A 21,540-nucleotide genomic window follows, 5' to 3' on the forward strand; every position below is an offset into this window, starting at 1 on the left:
GTGTGATATTCCCCACACGGTGTGATATTGTCCCACACGGTGTGATATTCCCCACATGGTGTGATATTGTCCCACATGGTGTGATATTCCCCACATGGTGTGATATTCCCCACACGGTGTGATATTCCCCACACGGTGTGATATTTTCCCACACGGTGTGATATTATTCCACACGGTGTGATATTCCCCACACGGTGTGATATTGCCCCACATGTTGTGATATTACGCACAGGGTGTGATATTCCCCACATGGTGTGATATTGTCCCGCACGTTGTGATATTCCCCAGACGGTGTGCTATTCCCCACATGGTGTGATATTCCCCACACGGAGTGATATTGTCCCACACGGTGTGATATTCCCCAAATGGTGTGATATTCCCCACACGTTGTGATATTGTCCCGCACGGTGTGATATTCCCCACATGGTGTGATATTTCCCACACGGTGTTATATTCCAAACACGGTGTGATATTGTCCTACACGGTGTGATATTCCCCACCCGGTGTGATATTGTCCCACACGGTGTCATATTGTCCCACATGGTGTGATATTGTCCCACATGGTGAGATATTCCCGACACGGTGTGATATTGACCCACACGGTGTGATATTCCCCACACGGTGTGATATTGTCCTACACGGTGTGATATTCCCCACACGGTGTGATATTCCCCACATGGTGTGATATTGTGCCACAAGGTGTGATATTCCCCCACGGTGTGATATACCCCACACGGTGTGATATTGTCCCACACGGTGTGATATTCCCCACACGGTGTGATATTCCCCACACGGTGTGATATTGTCCCACACGGTGTGATATTCCCCACACAGTGTGATATTCCCCACACGGTGTGATATTCCCCACATGGTGTGATATTGTGCCACAAGGTGTGATATTCCCCCACGGTGTGATATTCCCAACACGGTGTGATATTGTCCCAGACTGTGTGATATTCCCCACATGCTGTGATATTCCCCACACGGTGTGATATTCCCCACACGGTGTGATATTGTCCCACATGGTGTGATATTCCCCACACGATGTGATATTCCCCACACGATGTGATATTGTCCCACACGGTGTGATATTCCCCACACGGTGTGATATTCCCCACACTGTGTGATATTCCCCACACGGTGTGATATTCCCCACACGGTGTGATATTGTCCCACACGGTGTGATATTCCCCACACGGTGTGATATTTTCCCACATGGTGTGATATTTTCCCAAACGATGTGATATTGTCCCACACGGTGTGATACTCCCCACACGGTGTGATATTCCCCACACGGTGTGATATTCCCCACACGGTGTGATATTTTCCAACACGGTGTGATAATCCCCACACAGTGTGATATTCCCCACACGGTGTGATATTGTCCCACATATTGTGATTTACCCACACGGTGTGATATTGTTCCACACGGTGTGATATTCCCCACATGGAGTGATATTCCCCACATGATGTGATATTGTCCCACAAGGTGTGATATTCCCCACACAGTGAGATATTCCCCACACGGTGTGATATTGTCCCACACGGTGCGATATTGTCCCACACGGTGTGATATTCCCCAAACGGTGTGATATTCCCTACACGGTGTGATATTGTCCCACACGGTGTGATATTCCCCACATGGTGTGATATTGTCCCACATGGTGTGATATTCCCCACATGGTGTGATATTCGCCACACGGTGTGATATTCCCCACACGGTGTGATATTTTCCCACACGGTGTGATATTATTCCACACGGTGTGATATTCCCCACACGGTGTGATATTGTCCCACATGTTGTGATATTACCCACAGGGTGTGATATTCCCCACATGGTGTGATATTGTCCCACACGTTGTGATAATCCCCACACGGTGTGATATTGTCCCACACGGTGTGATATTGTCCCTCATGGTGTGATATTGTCCCACACAGTGTGATATTCCCCACATGGTTTGATATTGTCCCTCACGGTGTGATATTCCCCACAAGGTGTGATATTGTCCCATACGGTGTGATATTCCCCACATGTTGTGTATTCCCAACACGGTGTGATATTCCCCACACGGTGTGATATTGTCCCACATGGTGTGATATTCCCCACACGGTGACATATTCCCCTCACGGAGTGATATTGTCCCACACGGTGTGATATTGTCCCACATTGTGAGATATTCCCCACAGCTGTAATATTGTCCCACACGGTGTGATATTCACCACACGGTGTGATATTGTCCCACATGTGTATTATAGACCACACGGTGTGATATTCCCCACACGGTGTGATATTCCCCACACTGTGTGATATTCCCCACACGGTGTGATATTGTCCTACACGGTGTGATATTCCCCACATGGAGTGATATTCCCCACACGGTGTGATATTGTCCCACACGGTGTGATATTCCCCACACAGTGAGATATTTCCCATACGGTATGATATTGTCCCTCACGGTGCGATATTGTCCCACACGGTGTGATATTCCCCAAATGGTGTGATATTCCCCACACGGTGTGATATTGTCCCACACGGTGTGATATTCCCCACATGGTGTGATATTGTCCCACATGGTGTGATATTCCCCACATGGTGTGATATTCCCCACACGGTGTGATATTCCCCACACGGTGTGATATTTTCCCACACGGTGTGATATTGTTCCACACGGTGTGATATTCCCCACGCGGTGTGATATTGTCCCACACGGTGTGATATTCCGCAAACGGTGTGATATTCCCCACACGGTGTGATATTGTCCCACATGTTGTGATATTACCCACAGGGTGTGATATTCCCCACATGGTGTGATATTGTCCCACATGGTGTGATATTCCCCACATGGTGTGATATTGTCCCACACGGTGTGATATACCCCAAACGGTGTGATATTCCCCACACGGTGTGATATTGTCCCACACGGTGTGATATTCCCCACATGGTGTGATATTGTCCCACATGGTGTGATATTCCCCACATGGTGTGATATTCACCACACGGTGTGATATTCCCCACACGGTGTGATATTTTCCCACACGGTGTGATATTATTCCACACGGTGTGATATTCCCCACACGGTGTGATATTCTCCACACGGTGTGATATTGTCCCACACGGTGTGATATTCCCCACACGGTGTGATATTGTCCCTCATGGTGTGATATTGTCCCACACAGTGTGATATTCCCCACATATTTTGATATGCCACACACGGTGTGATATTCCCCACCCGGTGTGATATTGTCCCAGATGGTGTGATATTCCCCACACAGTGTAATATTCCCCACACTGTGTGATATTCCCCACACGGTGTGATATTGTCCCACACGGTGTGATATTCCCCACATGGTGTGATATTTCCCACATGGTGTGATATTGTCCTACACGGTGTGATATTCCCCACACGGTGTGATATTGTCCCACACGGTGTGATGTTGTCCCACATGGTGTGATATTGTCCCACATGGTGAGATATTCCCGACACGGTGTGATATTGACCCACACGGTGTGATATTCCCCACACAGTGTGATATTGTCCTACACGGTGTGATATTCCCCACACGGTGTGATATTCCCCACATGGTGTGATATTGTGCCACAAGGTGTGATATTCCCCCACGGTGTGATATACCCCACACGGTGTGATATTGTCCCACACGGTGTGATATTCCCCACACGGTGTGATATTCCCCACACGGTGTGATATTGTCCCACACGGTGTGATATTCCCCACACAGTGTGATATTCCCCACACGGTGTGATATTCCCCACATGGTGTGATATTGTGACACAAGGTGTGATATTCCCCCACGGTGTGATATTCCCAACCCGGTGTGATATTGTCCCAGACTGTGTGATATTCCCCACACGGTGTGATATTCCCCACACGGTGTGATATTCCCCACACGGTGTGATATTGTCCCACATGGTGTGATATTCCGCACACGATGTGATATTCCCCACACGATATGATATTGTCCCACACGGTGTGATATTCCCCACACGGTGTGATATTCCCCACACTGTGTGATATTCCCCACACGGTGTGATATTCCCCACACGGTGTGATATTGTCCCACACGGTGTGATATTCCCCACACAGTGTGATATTCCCCACACGGTGTGATATTCCCCACATGGTGTGATATTGTCCCACGCTGTGTGATATACGCCAAAAGGTGTGATATTGTCCCACGCAGTGTGATATAACCCACAAGGTGTGATATTGTCCCACACAGTGTGATATTCCCCACACGGTGTGACATTGTCCCACACGGTGTGATATTCCCCACACGGTGTGATATTGTCCAGCACGGTGTGATATTCCCCACACGGTGTGATATTGTCCACACGGTGTGATATTCCCCACACGGTGTGATATTCCCCAAAAGGTGTGATATTCCCCACACGGTGTGATATTTTCCAACACGGTGTGATAATCCCCACACAGTGTGATATTCCCCACACGGTGTGATATTGTCCCACATGTTGTGATATTCCCCACACGGTGTGATATTGTTCCACACGGTGTGATATTCCCCACATGGAGTGATATTCCCCACATGATGTGATATTATCCCACAAGGTGTGATATTCCCCACATGGTGTGATATTCGCCACACGGTGTGATATTCCCCACACGGTGTGATATTTTCCCACATGGTGTGATATTATTCCACACGGTGTGATATTCCCCACACGGTGTGATATTGTCCCACATGTTGTGATATTACCCACAGGGTGTGATATTCCCCACATGGTGTGATATTGTCCCACACGTTGTGATATTCCCCACACGGTGTGCTATTCCCCACATGGTGTGATATTCCCCACACGGAGTGATATTGTCCCACACGGTGTGATATTCCCCAAATGGTGTGATATTCCCCACACGGTGTGATATTGTCCCACACGGTGTGATATTCCCCACATGGTGTGATATTTCCCACACGGTGTTATATTCCAAACACGGTGTGATATTGTCCTACATGGTGTAATATTCCCCACACGGTGTGATATTGTCCCACACGGCGTGATATTGTCCCACATGGTGTGATATTGTCCCACATGGTGAGATATTCCCGACACGGTGTGATATTGTCCCACACGGTGTGATATTCACCACACGGTGTGATATTCCCAACCCAGTGTGATATTGTCCCAGACTGTGTGATATTCCCCACACGGTGTGATATTCCCCACAAGGTGTGATATTGTCCCACATGGTGTGATATTCCCCACACGATATGATATTGTCCCACATGGTGTGATATTCCCCACACGATATGATATTGTCCCACACGGTGTGATATTCCCCACACGGTGTGATATTCCCCACACTGTGTGATATTCCCCACACGGTGTGATATTCCCAACATGGTGTGATATTGTCCCACACGGTGTGATATTCCCCACAAAGTGTGATATTCCCCACACGGTGTGATATTCCCCACACGGTGTGATATTGTCCCACGCTGTGTGATATTCCCCACACGGTGTGATATTGTCCCACGCAGTGTGATATTCCCCACACGGTGTGATATTGTCCCACATGGTGTGATATTGTCCCACACGGTGTGATATTTTCCCACACGGTGTGATATTATTCCACATGGTGTGATATTCCCCACACGGTGTGATATTGCCCCACATGTTGTGATATTACCCACAGGGTGTGATATTCCCCACATGGTGTGATATTGTCCCACACGGTGTGATATTCCCCACACGGTGTGCTATTCCCCACATGGTGTGATATTCCCCACACGGAGTGATATTGTCCCACACGGTGTGATATTCCCCAAATGGTGTGATATTCCCCACACGGTGTGATATTGTCCCGCACGGTGTGATATTCGCCACATGGTGTGATATTTCCCACACGGTGTTATATTCCAAACACGGTGTGATATTGTCCTACACGGTGTGATATTCCCCACACGGTGTGATATTGTCCCACATGGTGTGATATTGTCCCACATGGTGAGATATTCCCGACACGGTGTGATATTGTCCCACACGGTGTGATATTCACCACACGGTGTGATATTCCCAACCCAGTGTGATATTGTCCCAGTCTGTGTGATATTCCCCACACAGTGTGATATTATCCACACGGTGTGATATTGTCCCACATGGTGTGATATTCCCCACACGATATGATATTGTCCCACACGGTGTGATATTCCCCACACGGTGTGATATTCCCCACACTGTGTGATATTCCCCACACGGTGTGATATTCCCAACACGGTGTGATATTGTCCCACACGGTGTGATATTCCCCACAAAGTGTGATATTCCCCACACGGTGTGATATTCCCCACACGGTGTGATATTGTCCCACGCTGTGTGATATTCACCACACGGTGTGATATTGTCCCACGCAGTGTGATATTCCCCACACGGTGTGATATTGTCCCACACGGTGTGATATTCCCCACACGGTGTGATATTGTCCCACACGGTGTGATATTCCCCACACGGTGTGATATTGTCCCACATGGTGTGATATTGTCCCACACGGTGTGATATTGTCCCACATGGTGTGATATTCCCCACACGGTGTGATATTGTCCACACAGTGTGATATTCCCCACATGGAGTGATATTCCCCACATGGTGTGATATTGTCCCACACGGTGTGATATTCCCCACACAGTGAGATATTCCCCACACGGTGTGATATTGTCCCACACGGTGCGATATTGTCCCACACGGTGTGATATTCCCCAAACTGTGTGATATTCCCCACACGGTGTGATATTGTCCCACACGGTGTGATATTCCCCACATGGTGTGATATTGTCCCACATGGTGTGATATTCCCCACATGGTGTGATATTCCCCACACGGTGTGATATTCCCCACATGGTGTGATATTTTCCCACACGGTGTGATATTATTCCACACGGTGTGATATTCCCCACACGGTGTGATATTGCCCCACATGTTGTGATATTACCCACAGGGTGTGATATTCCCCACACGGTGTGATATTGTCCCACGCTGTGTGATATTCACCACACGGTGTGATATTGTCCCACGCAGTGTGATATTCCCCACACGGTGTGATATTGTCCCACACGGTGTGATATTCCCCACACGGTGTGATATTGTCCCACACGGTGTGATATTCCCCACACGGTGTGATATTGTCCCACATGGTGTGATATTGTCCCACACGGTGTGATATTGTCCCACATGGTGTGATATTCCCCACACGGTGTGATATTGTCCACACAGTGTGATATTCCCCACATGGAGTGATATTCCCCACATGGTGTGATATTGTCCCACACGGTGTGATATTCCCCACACAGTGAGATATTCCCCACACGGTGTGATATTGTCCCACACGGTGCGATATTGTCCCACACGGTGTGATATTCCCCAAACTGTGTGATATTCCCCACACGGTGTGATATTGTCCCACACGGTGTGATATTCCCCACATGGTGTGATATTGTCCCACATGGTGTGATATTCCCCACATGGTGTGATATTCCCCACACGGTGTGATATTCCCCACATGGTGTGATATTTTCCCACACGGTGTGATATTATTCCACACGGTGTGATATTCCCCACACGGTGTGATATTGCCCCACATGTTGTGATATTACCCACAGGGTGTGATATTCCCCACATGGTGTGATATTGTCCCGCACGTTGTGATATTCCCCACACGGGGTGCTATTCCCCACATGGTGTGATATTCCCCACACGGAGTGATATTGTCCCACACGGTGTGATATTCCCCAAATGGTGTGATATTCCCCACACGGTGTGATATTGTCCCGCACGGTGTGATATTCCCCACATGGTGTGATATTTCCCACACGGTGTTATATTCCAAACACGGTGTGATATTGTCCTACACGGTGTGATATTCCCCACACGGTGTGATGTTGTCCCACACGGTGTGATATTGTCCCACATGGTGTGATATTGTCCCACATGGTGAGATATTCCCGACACGGTGTGATATTGTCCCACACGGTGTGATATTCACCACACGGTGTGATATTCCCAACCCAGTGTGATATTGTCCCAGTCTGTGTGATATTCCCCACACAGTGTGATATTATCCACACGGTGTGATATTGTCCCACATGGTGTGATATTCCCCACACGATATGATATTGTCCCACACGGTGTGATATTCCCCACACGGTGTGATATTCCCCACACTGTGTGATATTCCCCACACGGTGTGATATTCCCAACATGGTGTGATATTGTCCCACACGGTGTGATATTCCCCACAAAGTGTGATATTCCCCACACGGTGTGATATTCCCCACACGGTGTGATATTGTCCCACGCTGTGTGATATTCCCCACACGGTGTGATATTGTCCCACGCAGTGTGATATTCCCCACACGGTGTGATATTGTCCCACACGGTGTGATATTCCCCACACGGTGTGATATTGTCCCACACGGTGTGATATTCCCCACACGGTGTGATATTGTCCACACGGTGTGATATTCCCCACACGGTGTGATATTTCCCATACGGTGTGATATTCCCCACACGGTGTGATATTCCCCACACGGTGTGATATTCCCCACACGGTGTGATATTGTCCCGCACGGTGTGGTATTCCCCGCATGGTGTGATATTGTCCACATGGTGTGATATTCCCCACACGGTATGATATTCCCCACACCGTGCGATATTGTCCCACACGGTGTGATATTCCCCACACGGTGTGATATTGTCCCACACGATGTGATATTCCCCACACGGTGTGATATTGTCCCACACGGTGTGATATACCCCACACGGTGTGATATTGTCCCACACGGTGTGATATTGTCCCTCATGGTGTGATATTGTCCTACACGGTGTAATATTCCCCACACGGTGTGATATTGTCCCACACGGTGTGATATTGTCCCTCATGGTGTGATATTGTCCCACACAGTGTGATATTCCCCACATGGTTTGATATTGTCCTTCACGGTGTGATATTCCCCACAAGGTGTGATATTGTCCCATACGGTGTGATATTCCCCACACGTTGTGGTATTCCCCACACGGTGTGATATTCCCCACACGGTGTGATATTGTCCCACATGGTGTGATATTCCCCAAACGGTGACATATTCCCCTCACGGAGTGATATTGTCCCACACGGTGTGATAATGTCCCACATTGTGAGATATTCCCCACAGCTGTAATATTGTCCCACACGGTGTGATATTCACCACACGGTGTGATATTGTCCCACATGTGTATTATAGACCACACGGAGTGATATTCGCCACACGGTGTGATATTCCCCACACTGTGTGATATTCCCCACATGGTGTGATATTGTCCTACACGGTGTGATATTCCCCACATGGAGTGATATTCCCCACACGGTGTGATATTGTCCCACACGGTGTGATATTCCCCACACAGTGAGATATTCCCCACACGGTGTGATATTGTCCCTCACGGTGCGATATTGTCCCACACGGTGTGATATTCCCCAAACGGTGTGATATTCCCCACACGGTGTGATATTGTCCCACACGGTGTGATATTCCCCACATGGTGTGATATTGTCCCACATGGTGTGATATTCCCCACATGGTGTGATATTCCCCACACGGTGTGATATTCCCCACACGGTGTGATATTTTCCCACACGGTGTGATATTATTCCACACGGTGTGATATTCCCCACACGGTGTGATATTGTCCCACATGTTGTGATATTACGCACAGGGTGTGATATTCCCCACATGGTGTGATATTGTCCCACACGTTGTGATATTCCCCACACGGTGTGCTATTCCCCACATGGTGTGATATTCCCCACACGGTGTGATATTGTCCCACACGGTGTGATATTCCCCAAACGGTGTGATATTCCACACACAGTGTGATATTGTCCCACATGTTGTGATATTACCCACAGTGTGTGATATTCCCCACATGGTGTGATATTGTCCCACACGGTGTGATATTCCCCACACGGTGTGCTATTCCCCACATGGTGTGATATTCCCCACATGGTGTGATATTGTCCCACACGGTGTGATATTCCCCAAACGGTGTGATATTCCCCACACGGTGTGATATTGTCCCACACGGTGTGATATTCCCCACGTGGTGTGATATTGTCCCACATGGTGTGATATTCCCCACATGGTGTGATATTCACCACACGGTGTGATATTCCCCACACGGTGTGATATTTTCCCACACGGCGTGATATTATTCCACACGGTGTGATATTCCCCACACGGTGTGATATTCTCCACACGGTGTGATATTGTCCCACACGGTGTGATATTCCCCACACGGTGTGATATTGTCCCTCATGGTTTGATATTGTCCTACACAGTGTGATATTCCCCACACGGTTTGATATTGTCCCACACGGTGTGATATTGTTCCTCATGGTGTGATATTGTCCTACACAGTGTGATATTCCCCACATGGTTTGATATGCCACACATGGTGTGATATTCCCCACCCGGTGTGATATTGTCCCAGATGGTGTGATATTCCACACACAGTGTAATATTCCCCACACTGTGTGATAATCCCCACACGGTGTGATATTGTCCCACACGGTGTGATATTCCCCACATGGTGTGATATTTCCCACACGGTGTTATGTTCCAAACACGGTGTGATATTGTCCTACACGGTGTGATATCCCCACACGGTGTGATATTGTCCCACACGGTGTGATATTGTCCCACATGGTGTGATATTGTCCCACATGGTGAGATATTCCCGGCACGGTGTGATATTGTCCCACACGGTGTGATATTCCCCACACGGTGTGATATTGTCCTACACGGTGTGATATTCCCCACACGGTGTGATATTGTCCCATAAGGTGTGATATTCCCCCACGGTGTGATATTCCCCACACGGTGTGATATTGTCCCACACTGTGTGATATTCACCACACGGTGTGATATTCCCAACCCGGTGTGATATTGTCCCAGACTGTGTGATATTCCCCACACGGTGTGATATTCCCCACATGGTGTGATATTCCCCACACGGTGTGATATTGTCCCACATGGTGTGATATTCCCCACACGATGTGATATTGTCCCACACGGTGTGATATTCCCCACACGGTGTGATATTCCCCACACTGTGTGATATTCCCCACACAGTGTGATATTCCCCACACGGTGTGATATTGTCCCACACGGTGTGATATTCCCCACACAGTGTGATATTCCCCACACGGTGTGATATTTCCCACACGGTGTGATATTGTCCCACGCTGTGTGATATTCCCCACACGGTGTGATATTGTCCCTCGCAGTGTGATATTCCCCACAAGGTGTGATATTGTCCCACACAGTGTGATATTCCCCACACGGTGTGATATTGTCCCACACGGTGTGGTATTCCCCACACGGTGTGATATTGTCCCGCACGGTGTGATATTCCCCACACGGTGTGATATTGTCCACACGGTGTGATATTGTCCACACGGTGTGATATTCCCCACACGGTGTGATATTCCCCAAAAGGTGTGATATTCCCCACACGGTGTGATATTCCCCATACGGTGTGATATTCCCCACACGGTGTGATATTTTCCCACACGGTGTGATATTTTCCCACACGATGTGATATTGTCCCACACGGTGTGATATTCCCCACACGGTGTGATATTGTCCAGCACGGTGTGATATTCCCCACACGGTGTGATATTGTCCACACGGTGTGATATTCCCCACACGGTGTGATATTCCCCAAAAGGTGTGATATTCCCCACACGGTGTGATATTTTCCAACACGGTGTGATAATCCCCACACAGTGTGATATTCCCCACACGGTGTGATATTGTCCCACATGTTGTGATATTCCCCACACGGTGTGATATTGTTCCACACGGTGTGATATTCCCCACATGGAGTGATATTCCCCACATGATGTGATATTATCCCACAAGGTGTGATATTCCCCACATGGTGTGATATTCGCCACACGGTGTGATATTCCCCACACGGTGTGATATTTTCCCACATGGTGTGATATTATTCCACACGGTGTGATATTCCCCACACGGTGTGATATTGTCCCACATGTTGTGATATTACCCACAGGGTGTGATATTCCCCACATGGTGTGATATTGTCCCACACGTTGTGATATTCCCCACACGGTGTGCTATTCCCCACATGGTGTGATATTCCCCACACGGAGTGATATTGTCCCACACGGTGTGATATTCCCCAAATGGTGTGATATTCCCCACACGGTGTGATATTGTCCCACACGGTGTGATATTCCCCACATGGTGTGATATTTCCCACACGGTGTTATATTCCAAACACGGTGTGATATTGTCCTACATGGTGTAATATTCCCCACACGGTGTGATATTGTCCCACACGGCGTGATATTGTCCCACATGGTGTGATATTGTCCCACATGGTGAGATATTCCCGACACGGTGTGATATTGTCCCACACGGTGTGATATTCACCACACGGTGTGATATTCCCAACCCAGTGTGATATTGTCCCAGACTGTGTGATATTCCCCACACGGTGTGATATTCCCCACAAGGTGTGATATTGTCCCACATGGTGTGATATTCCCCACACGATATGATATTGTCCCACATGGTGTGATATTCCCCACACGATATGATATTGTCCCACACGGTGTGATATTCCCCACACGGTGTGATATTCCCCACACTGTGTGATATTCCCCACACGGTGTGATATTCCCAACATGGTGTGATATTGTCCCACACGGTGTGATATTCCCCACAAAGTGTGATATTCCCCACACGGTGTGATATTCCCCACACGGTGTGATATTGTCCCACGCTGTGTGATATTCCCCACACGGTGTGATATTGTCCCACGCAGTGTGATATTCCCCACACGGTGTGATATTGCCCCACATGTTGTGATATTACCCACAGGGTGTGATATTCCCCACATGGTGTGATATTGTCCCACACGGTGTGATATTCCCCACACGGTGTGCTATTCCCCACATGGTGTGATATTCCCCACACGGAGTGATATTGTCCCACACGGTGTGATATTCCCCAAATGGTGTGATATTCCCCACACGGTGTGATATTGTCCCGCACGGTGTGATATTCGCCACATGGTGTGATATTTCCCACACGGTGTTATATTCCAAACACGGTGTGATATTGTCCTACACGGTGTGATATTCCCCACACGGTGTGATATTGTCCCACATGGTGTGATATTGTCCCACATGGTGAGATATTCCCGACACGGTGTGATATTGTCCCACACGGTGTGATATTCACCACACGGTGTGATATTCCCAACCCAGTGTGATATTGTCCCAGTCTGTGTGATATTCCCCACACAGTGTGATATTATCCACACGGTGTGATATTGTCCCACATGGTGTGATATTCCCCACACGATATGATATTGTCCCACACGGTGTGATATTCCCCACACGGTGTGATATTCCCCACACTGTGTGATATTCCCCACACGGTGTGATATTCCCAACACGGTGTGATATTGTCATACACGGTGTGATATTCCCCACAAAGTGTGATATTCCCCACACGGTGTGATATTCCCCACACGGTGTGATATTGTCCCACGCTGTGTGATATTCACCACACGGTGTGATATTGTCCCACGCAGTGTGATATTCCCCACACGGTGTGATATTGTCCCACACGGTGTGATATTCCCCACACGGTGTGATATTGTCCCACATGGTGTGATATTGTCCCACACGGTGTGATATTGTCCCACATGGTGTGATATTCCCCACACGGTGTGATATTGTCCACACAGTGTGATATTCCCCACATGGAGTGATATTCCCCACATGGTGTGATATTGTCCCACACGGTGTGATATTCCCCACACAGTGAGATATTCCCCACACGGTGTGATATTGTCCCACACGGTGCGATATTGTCCCACACGGTGTGATATTCCCCAAACTGTGTGATATTCCCCACACGGTGTGATATTGTCCCACACGGTGTGATATTCCCCACATGGTGTGATATTGTCCCACATGGTGTGATATTCCCCACATGGTGTGATATTCCCCACACGGTGTGATATTCCCCACATGGTGTGATATTTTCCCACACGGTGTGATATTATTCCACACGGTGTGATATTCCCCACACGGTGTGATATTGCCCCACATGTTGTGATATTACCCACAGGGTGTGATATTCCCCACACGGTGTGATATTGTCCCACGCTGTGTGATATTCACCACACGGTGTGATATTGTCCCACGCAGTGTGATATTCCCCACACGGTGTGATATTGTCCCACACGGTGTGATATTCCCCACACGGTGTGATATTGTCCCACACGGTGTGATATTCCCCACACGGTGTGATATTGTCCCACATGGTGTGATATTGTCCCACACGGTGTGATATTGTCCCACATGGTGTGATATTCCCCACACGGTGTGATATTGTCCACACAGTGTGATATTCCCCACATGGAGTGATATTCCCCACATGGTGTGATATTGTCCCACACGGTGTGATATTCCCCACACAGTGAGATATTCCCCACACGGTGTGATATTGTCCCACACGGTGCGATATTGTCCCACACGGTGTGATATTCCCCAAACTGTGTGATATTCCCCACACGGTGTGATATTGTCCCACACGGTGTGATATTCCCCACATGGTGTGATATTGTCGCACATGGTGTGATATTCCCCACATGGTGTGATATTCCCCACACGGTGTGATATTCCCCACATGGTGTGATATTTTCCCACACGGTGTGATATTATTCCACACGGTGTGATATTCCCCACACGGTGTGATATTGCCCCACATGTTGTGATATTACCCACAGGGTGTGATATTCCCCACATGGTGTGATATTGTCCCGCACGTTGTGATATTCCCCACACGGGGTGCTATTCCCCACATGGTGTGATATTCCCCACACGGAGTGATATTGTCCCACACGGTGTGATATTCCCCAAATGGTGTGATATTCCCCACACGGTGTGATATTGTCCCGCACGGTGTGATATTCCCCACATGGTGTGATATTTCCCACACGGTGTTATATTCCAAACACGGTGTGATATTGTCCTACACGGTGTGATATTCCCCACACGGTGTGATGTTGTCCCACACGGTGTGATATTGTCCCACATGGTGTGATATTGTCCCACATGGTGAGATATTCCCGACACGGTGTGATATTGTCCCACACGGTGTGATATTCACCACACGGTGTGATATTCCCAACCCAGTGTGATATTGTCCCAGTCTGTGTGATATTCCCCACACAGTGTGATATTATCCACACGGTGTGATATTGTCCCACATGGTGTGATATTCCCCACACGATATGATATTGTCCCACACGGTGTGATATTCCCCACACGGTGTGATATTCCCCACACTGTGTGATATTCCCCACACGGTGTGATATTCCCAACATGGTGTGATATTGTCCCACACGGTGTGATATTCCCCACAAAGTGTGATATTCCCCACACGGTGTGATATTCCCCACACGGTGTGATATTGTCCCACGCTGTGTGATATTCCCCACACGGTGTGATATTGTCCCACGCAGTGTGATATTCCCCACACGGTGTGATATTGTCCCACACGGTGTGATATTCCCCACACGGTGTGATATTGTCCCACACGGTGTGATATTCCCCACACGGTGTGATATTGTCCACACGGTGTGATATTCCCCACACGGTGTGATATTTCCCATACGGTGTGATATTCCCCACACGGTGTGATATTCCCCACACGGTGTGATATTCCCCACACGGTGTGATATTGTCCCGCACGGTGTGGTATTCCCCGCATGGTGTGATATTGTCCACATGGTGTGATATTCCCCACACGGTATGATATTCCCCACACCGTGCGATATTGTCCCACACGGTGTGATATTCCCCACACGGTGTGATATTGTCCCACACGATGTGATATTCCCCACACGGTGTGATATTGTCCCACACGGTGTGATATACCCCACACGGTGTGATATTGTCCCACACGGTGTGATATTGTCCCTCATGGTGTGATATTGTCCTACACGGTGTAATATTCCCCACACGGTGTGATATTGTCCCACACGGTGTGATATTGTCCCTCATGGTGTGATATTGTCCCACACAGTGTGATATTCCCCACATGGTTTGATATTGTCCTTCACGGTGTGATATTCCCCACAAGGTGTGATATTGTCCCATACGGTGTGATATTCCCCACACGTTGTGGTATTCCCCACACGGTGTGATATTCCCCACACGGTGTGATATTGTCCCACATGGTGTGATATTCCCCAAACGGTGACATATTCCCCTCACGGAGTGATATTGTCCCACACGGTGTGATAATGTCCCACATTGTGAGATATTCCCCACAGCTGTAATATTGTCCCACACGGTGTGATATTCACCACACGGTGTGATATTGTCCCACATGTGTATTATAGACCACACGGAGTGATATTCGCCACACGGTGTGATATTCCCCACACTGTGTGATATTCCCCACATGGTGTGATATTGTCCTACACGGTGTGATATTCCCCACATGGAGTGATATTCCCCACACGGTGTGATATTGTCCCACACGGTGTGATATTCCCCACACAGTGAGATATTCCCCACACGGTGTGATATTGTCCCTCACGGTGCGATATTGTCCCACACGGTGTGATATTCCCCAAACGGTGTGATATTCCCCACACGGTGTGATATTGTCCCACACGGTGTGATATTCCCCACATGGTGTGATATTGTCCCACATGGTGTGATATTCCCCACATGGTGTGATATTCCCCACACGGTGTGATATTCCCCACACGGTGTGATATTTTCCCACACGGTGTGATATTATTCCACACGGTGTGATATTCCCCACACGGTGTGATATTGTCCCACATGTTGTGATATTACGCACAGGGTGTGATATTCCCCACATGGTGTGATATTGTCCCACACGTTGTGATATTCCCCACACGGTGTGCTATTCCCCACATGGTGTGATATTCCCCACACGGTGTGATATTGTCCCACACGGTGTGATATTCCCCAAACGGTGTGATATTCCACACACAGTGTGATATTGTCCCACATGTTGTGATATTACCCACAGTGTGTGATATTCCCCACATGGTGTGATATTGTCCCACACGGTGTGATATTCCCCACACGGTGTGCTATTCCCCACATGGTGTGATATTCCCCACATGGTGTGATATTGTCCCACACGGTGTGATATTCCCCAAACGGTGTGATATTCCCCACACGGTGTGATATTGTCCCACACGGTGTGATATTCCCCACGTGGTGTGATATTGTCCCACATGGTGTGATATTCCCCACATGGTGTGATATTCACCACACGGTGTGATATTCCCCACACGGTGTGATATTTTCCCACACGGCGTGATATTATTCCACACGGTGTGATATTCCCCACACGGTGTGATATTCTCCACACGGTGTGATATTGTCCCACACGGTGTGATATTCCCCACACGGTGTGATATTGTCCCTCATGGTTTGATATTGTCCTACACAGTGTGATATTCCCCACACGGTTTGATATTGTCCCACACGGTGTGATATTGTTCCTCATGGTGTGATATTGTCCTACACAGTGTGATATTCCCCACATGGTTTGATATGCCACACATGGTGTGATATTCCCCACCCGGTGTGATATTGTCCCAGATGGTGTGATATTCCACACACAGTGTAATATTCCCCACACTGTGTGATAATCCCCACACGGTGTGATATTGTCCCACACGGTGTGATATTCCCCACATGGTGTGATATTTCCCACACGGTGTTATGTTCCAAACACGGTGTGATATTGTCCTACACGGTGTGATATCCCCACACGGTGTGATATTGTCCCACACGGTGTGATATTGTCCCACATGGTGTGATATTGTCCCACATGGTGAGATATTCCCGGCACGGTGTGATATTGTCCCACACGGTGTGATATTCCCCACACGGTGTGATATTGTCCTACACGGTGTGATATTCCCCACACGGTGTGATATTGTCCCATAAGGTGTGATATTCCCCCACGGTGTGATATTCCCCACACGGTGTGATATTGTCCCACACTGTGTGATATTCACCACACGGTGTGATATTCCCAACCCGGTGTGATATTGTCCCAGACTGTGTGATATTCCCCACACGGTGTGATATTCCCCACATGGTGTGATATTCCCCACACGGTGTGATATTGTCCCACATGGTGTGATATTCCCCACACGATGTGATATTGTCCCACACGGTGTGATATTCCCCACACGGTGTGATATTCCCCACACTGTGTGATATTCCCCACACAGTGTGATATTCCCCACACGGTGTGATATTGTCCCACACGGTGTGATATTCCCCACACAGTGTGATATTCCCCACACGGTGTGATATTTCCCACACGGTGTGATATTGTCCCACGCTGTGTGATATTCCCCACACGGTGTGATATTGTCCCTCGCAGTGTGATATTCCCCACAAGGTGTGATATTGTCCCACACAGTGTGATATTCCCCACACGGTGTGATATTGTCCCACACGGTGTGGTATTCCCCACACGGTGTGATATTGTCCCGCACGGTGTGATATTCCCCACACGGTGTGATATTGTCCACACGGTGTGATATTGTCCACACGGTGTGATATTCCCCACACGGTGTGATATTCCCCAAAAGGTGTGATATTCCCCACACGGTGTGATATTCCCCATACGGTGTGATATTCCCCACACGGTGTGATATTTTCCCACACGGTGTGATATTTTCCCACACGATGTGATATTGTCCCACACGGTGTGATACTCCCCACACGGTGTGATATTCCCCACACGGTGTGATATTCCCCACACGGTGTGATATTTTCCCACACGGTGTGATAATCCCCACATGGTGTGATATTTCCCACACGGTGTGATATTGTCCCACATTGTGTGAAATTCCCCACATGGTGTGATATTCCCCACACGGTGTGATATTGACCCACACGGTAATGATACTCCCCACACGGTGTGATATTGTTCACACGGTGTGATATTCCCCACACGTTGTGATATTCCCCTCACGGTGTGATATTCCCCACACGGTGTGATATTGTCCCGCACGGTGTGATATTCCCCGCACGGTGTGATATTGTCCACACGGTGTGATATTCCCCACACGGTGTGATATTCCCCTCACCGTGCGATATTGTCCCACACGGTGTGATATTCCCCACACGGTGTGATATTGTCCCACATGGTGTGATATTCCCCACATGGTGTGATATTATCCCACACGGTGTGATATACCCCACAGGGTGTGATATTGTCCCACACGGTGTGATATTGTCCCTCATGGTGTGATATTGTCCTACACGGTGTAATATTCCCCACACGGTGTGATATTGTCCCACACGGTGTGATATTGTCCCTCATGGTGTGATATTGTCCCAGACAGTGTGATATTCCCCACATGGTTTGATATTGTCCGTCACGGTGTGATATTCCCCACAATGTGTGATATTGTCCCATACGGTGTGATATTCCCCACACGGTGTGATATTGTCCCACATGGTGTGATATTCCCCACACGATATGATATTGTCCCACACGGTGTGATATTACCCACACGGTGTGATATTCCCCACACTGTGTGATATTCCCCACACGGTGTGATATTCCCAACACAGTGTGATATTGTCCCACACGGTGTGATATTCCCCACAAAGTGAGATATTCCCCACACGGTGTGATATTCCCCACACGGTGTGATATTGTCCCACGCTGTGTGATATTCCCCACACGGTGTGATATTGTCCCACGCAGTGTGATATTCCCCACACGGTGTGATATTGTCCCACATGGTGTGATATTGTCCCACACGGTGTGATATTGTCCCACATGGTGTGATATTCCCCACACGGTGTGATATTGTCCACACGGTGTGACATTCCCCACATGGAGTGATATTCCCCACATGGTGTGATATTGTCCCACACGGTGTGATATTCCCCACACAGTGAGATATTCCCCACACGGTGTGATATTGTCCCACACGGTGTGATATTATTCCACACGGTGTGATATTCCCCACACGGTGTGATATTCTCCACACGGTGTGATATTGTCCCACACGGTGTGATATTCCCCACACGGTGTGATATTGTCCCTCATGGTTTGATATTGTCCTACACAGTGTGATATTCCCCACACGGTTTGATATTGTCCCACACGGTGTGATATTGTTCCTCATGGTGTGATATTGTCCCACACAGTGTGATATTCCCCACATGGTTTGATATGCCACACATGGTGTGATATTCCCCACCCGGTGTGATATTGTCCCAGATGGTGTGATATTCCCCACACAGTGTAATATTCCCCACACTGTGTGATAATCCCCACACGGTGTGATATTGTCCCACACGGTGTGATATTCCCCACATGGTGTGATATTTCCCACACGGTGTTATGTTCCAAACACGGTGTGATATTGTCCTACACGGTGTGATATCCCCACACGGTGTGATATTGTCCCACACGGTGTGATATTGTCCCACATGGTGTGATATTGTCCCACATGGTGAGATATTCCCGGCACGGTGTGATATTGTCCCACACGGTGTGATATTCCCCACACGGTGTGATATTGTCCTACACGGTGTGATATTCCCCACACGGTGTGATATTGTCCCATAAGGTGTGATATTCCCCCACGGTGTGATATTCCCCACACGGTGTGATATTGTCCCACACTGTGTGATATTCACCACACGGTGTGATATTCCCAACCCGGTGTGATATTGTCCCAGACTGTGTGATATTCCCCACACGGTGTGATATTCCCCACATGGTGTGATATTCCCCACACGGTGTGATATTGTCCCACATGGTGTGATATTCCCCACACGATGTGATATTGTCCCACACGGTGTGATATTCCCCACACGGTGTGATATTCCCCACACTGTGTGATATTCCCCACACAGTGTGATATTCCCCACACGGTGTGATATTGTCCCACACGGTGTGATATTCCCCACACAGTGTGATATTCCCCACACGGTGTGATATTTCCCACACGGTGTGATATTGTCCCACGCTGTGTGATATTCCCCACACGGTGTGATATTGTCCCTCGCAGTGTGATATTCCCCACAAGGTGTGATATTGTCCCACACAGTGTGATATTCCCCACACGGTGTGATATTGTCCCACACGGTGTGATATTCCCCACACGGTGTGATATTGTCCCGCACGGTGTGATATTCCCCACACGGTGTGATATTGTCCACACGGTGTGATATTGTCCACACGGTGTGATATTCCCCACACGGTGTGATATTCCCCAAAAGGTGTGATATTCCCCACACGGTGTGATATTCCCCATACGGTGTGATATTCCCCACACGGTGTGATATTTTCCCACACGGTGTGATATTTTCCCACACGATGTGATATTGTCCCACACGGTGTGATACTCACCACACGGTGTGATATTCCCCACACGGTGTGATATTCCCCACA

Source organism: Pristiophorus japonicus, chromosome 3 (assembly GCF_044704955.1).
Source record: "Pristiophorus japonicus isolate sPriJap1 chromosome 3, sPriJap1.hap1, whole genome shotgun sequence".
Classification (NCBI taxonomy): domain Eukaryota; kingdom Metazoa; phylum Chordata; class Chondrichthyes; family Pristiophoridae; genus Pristiophorus; species Pristiophorus japonicus.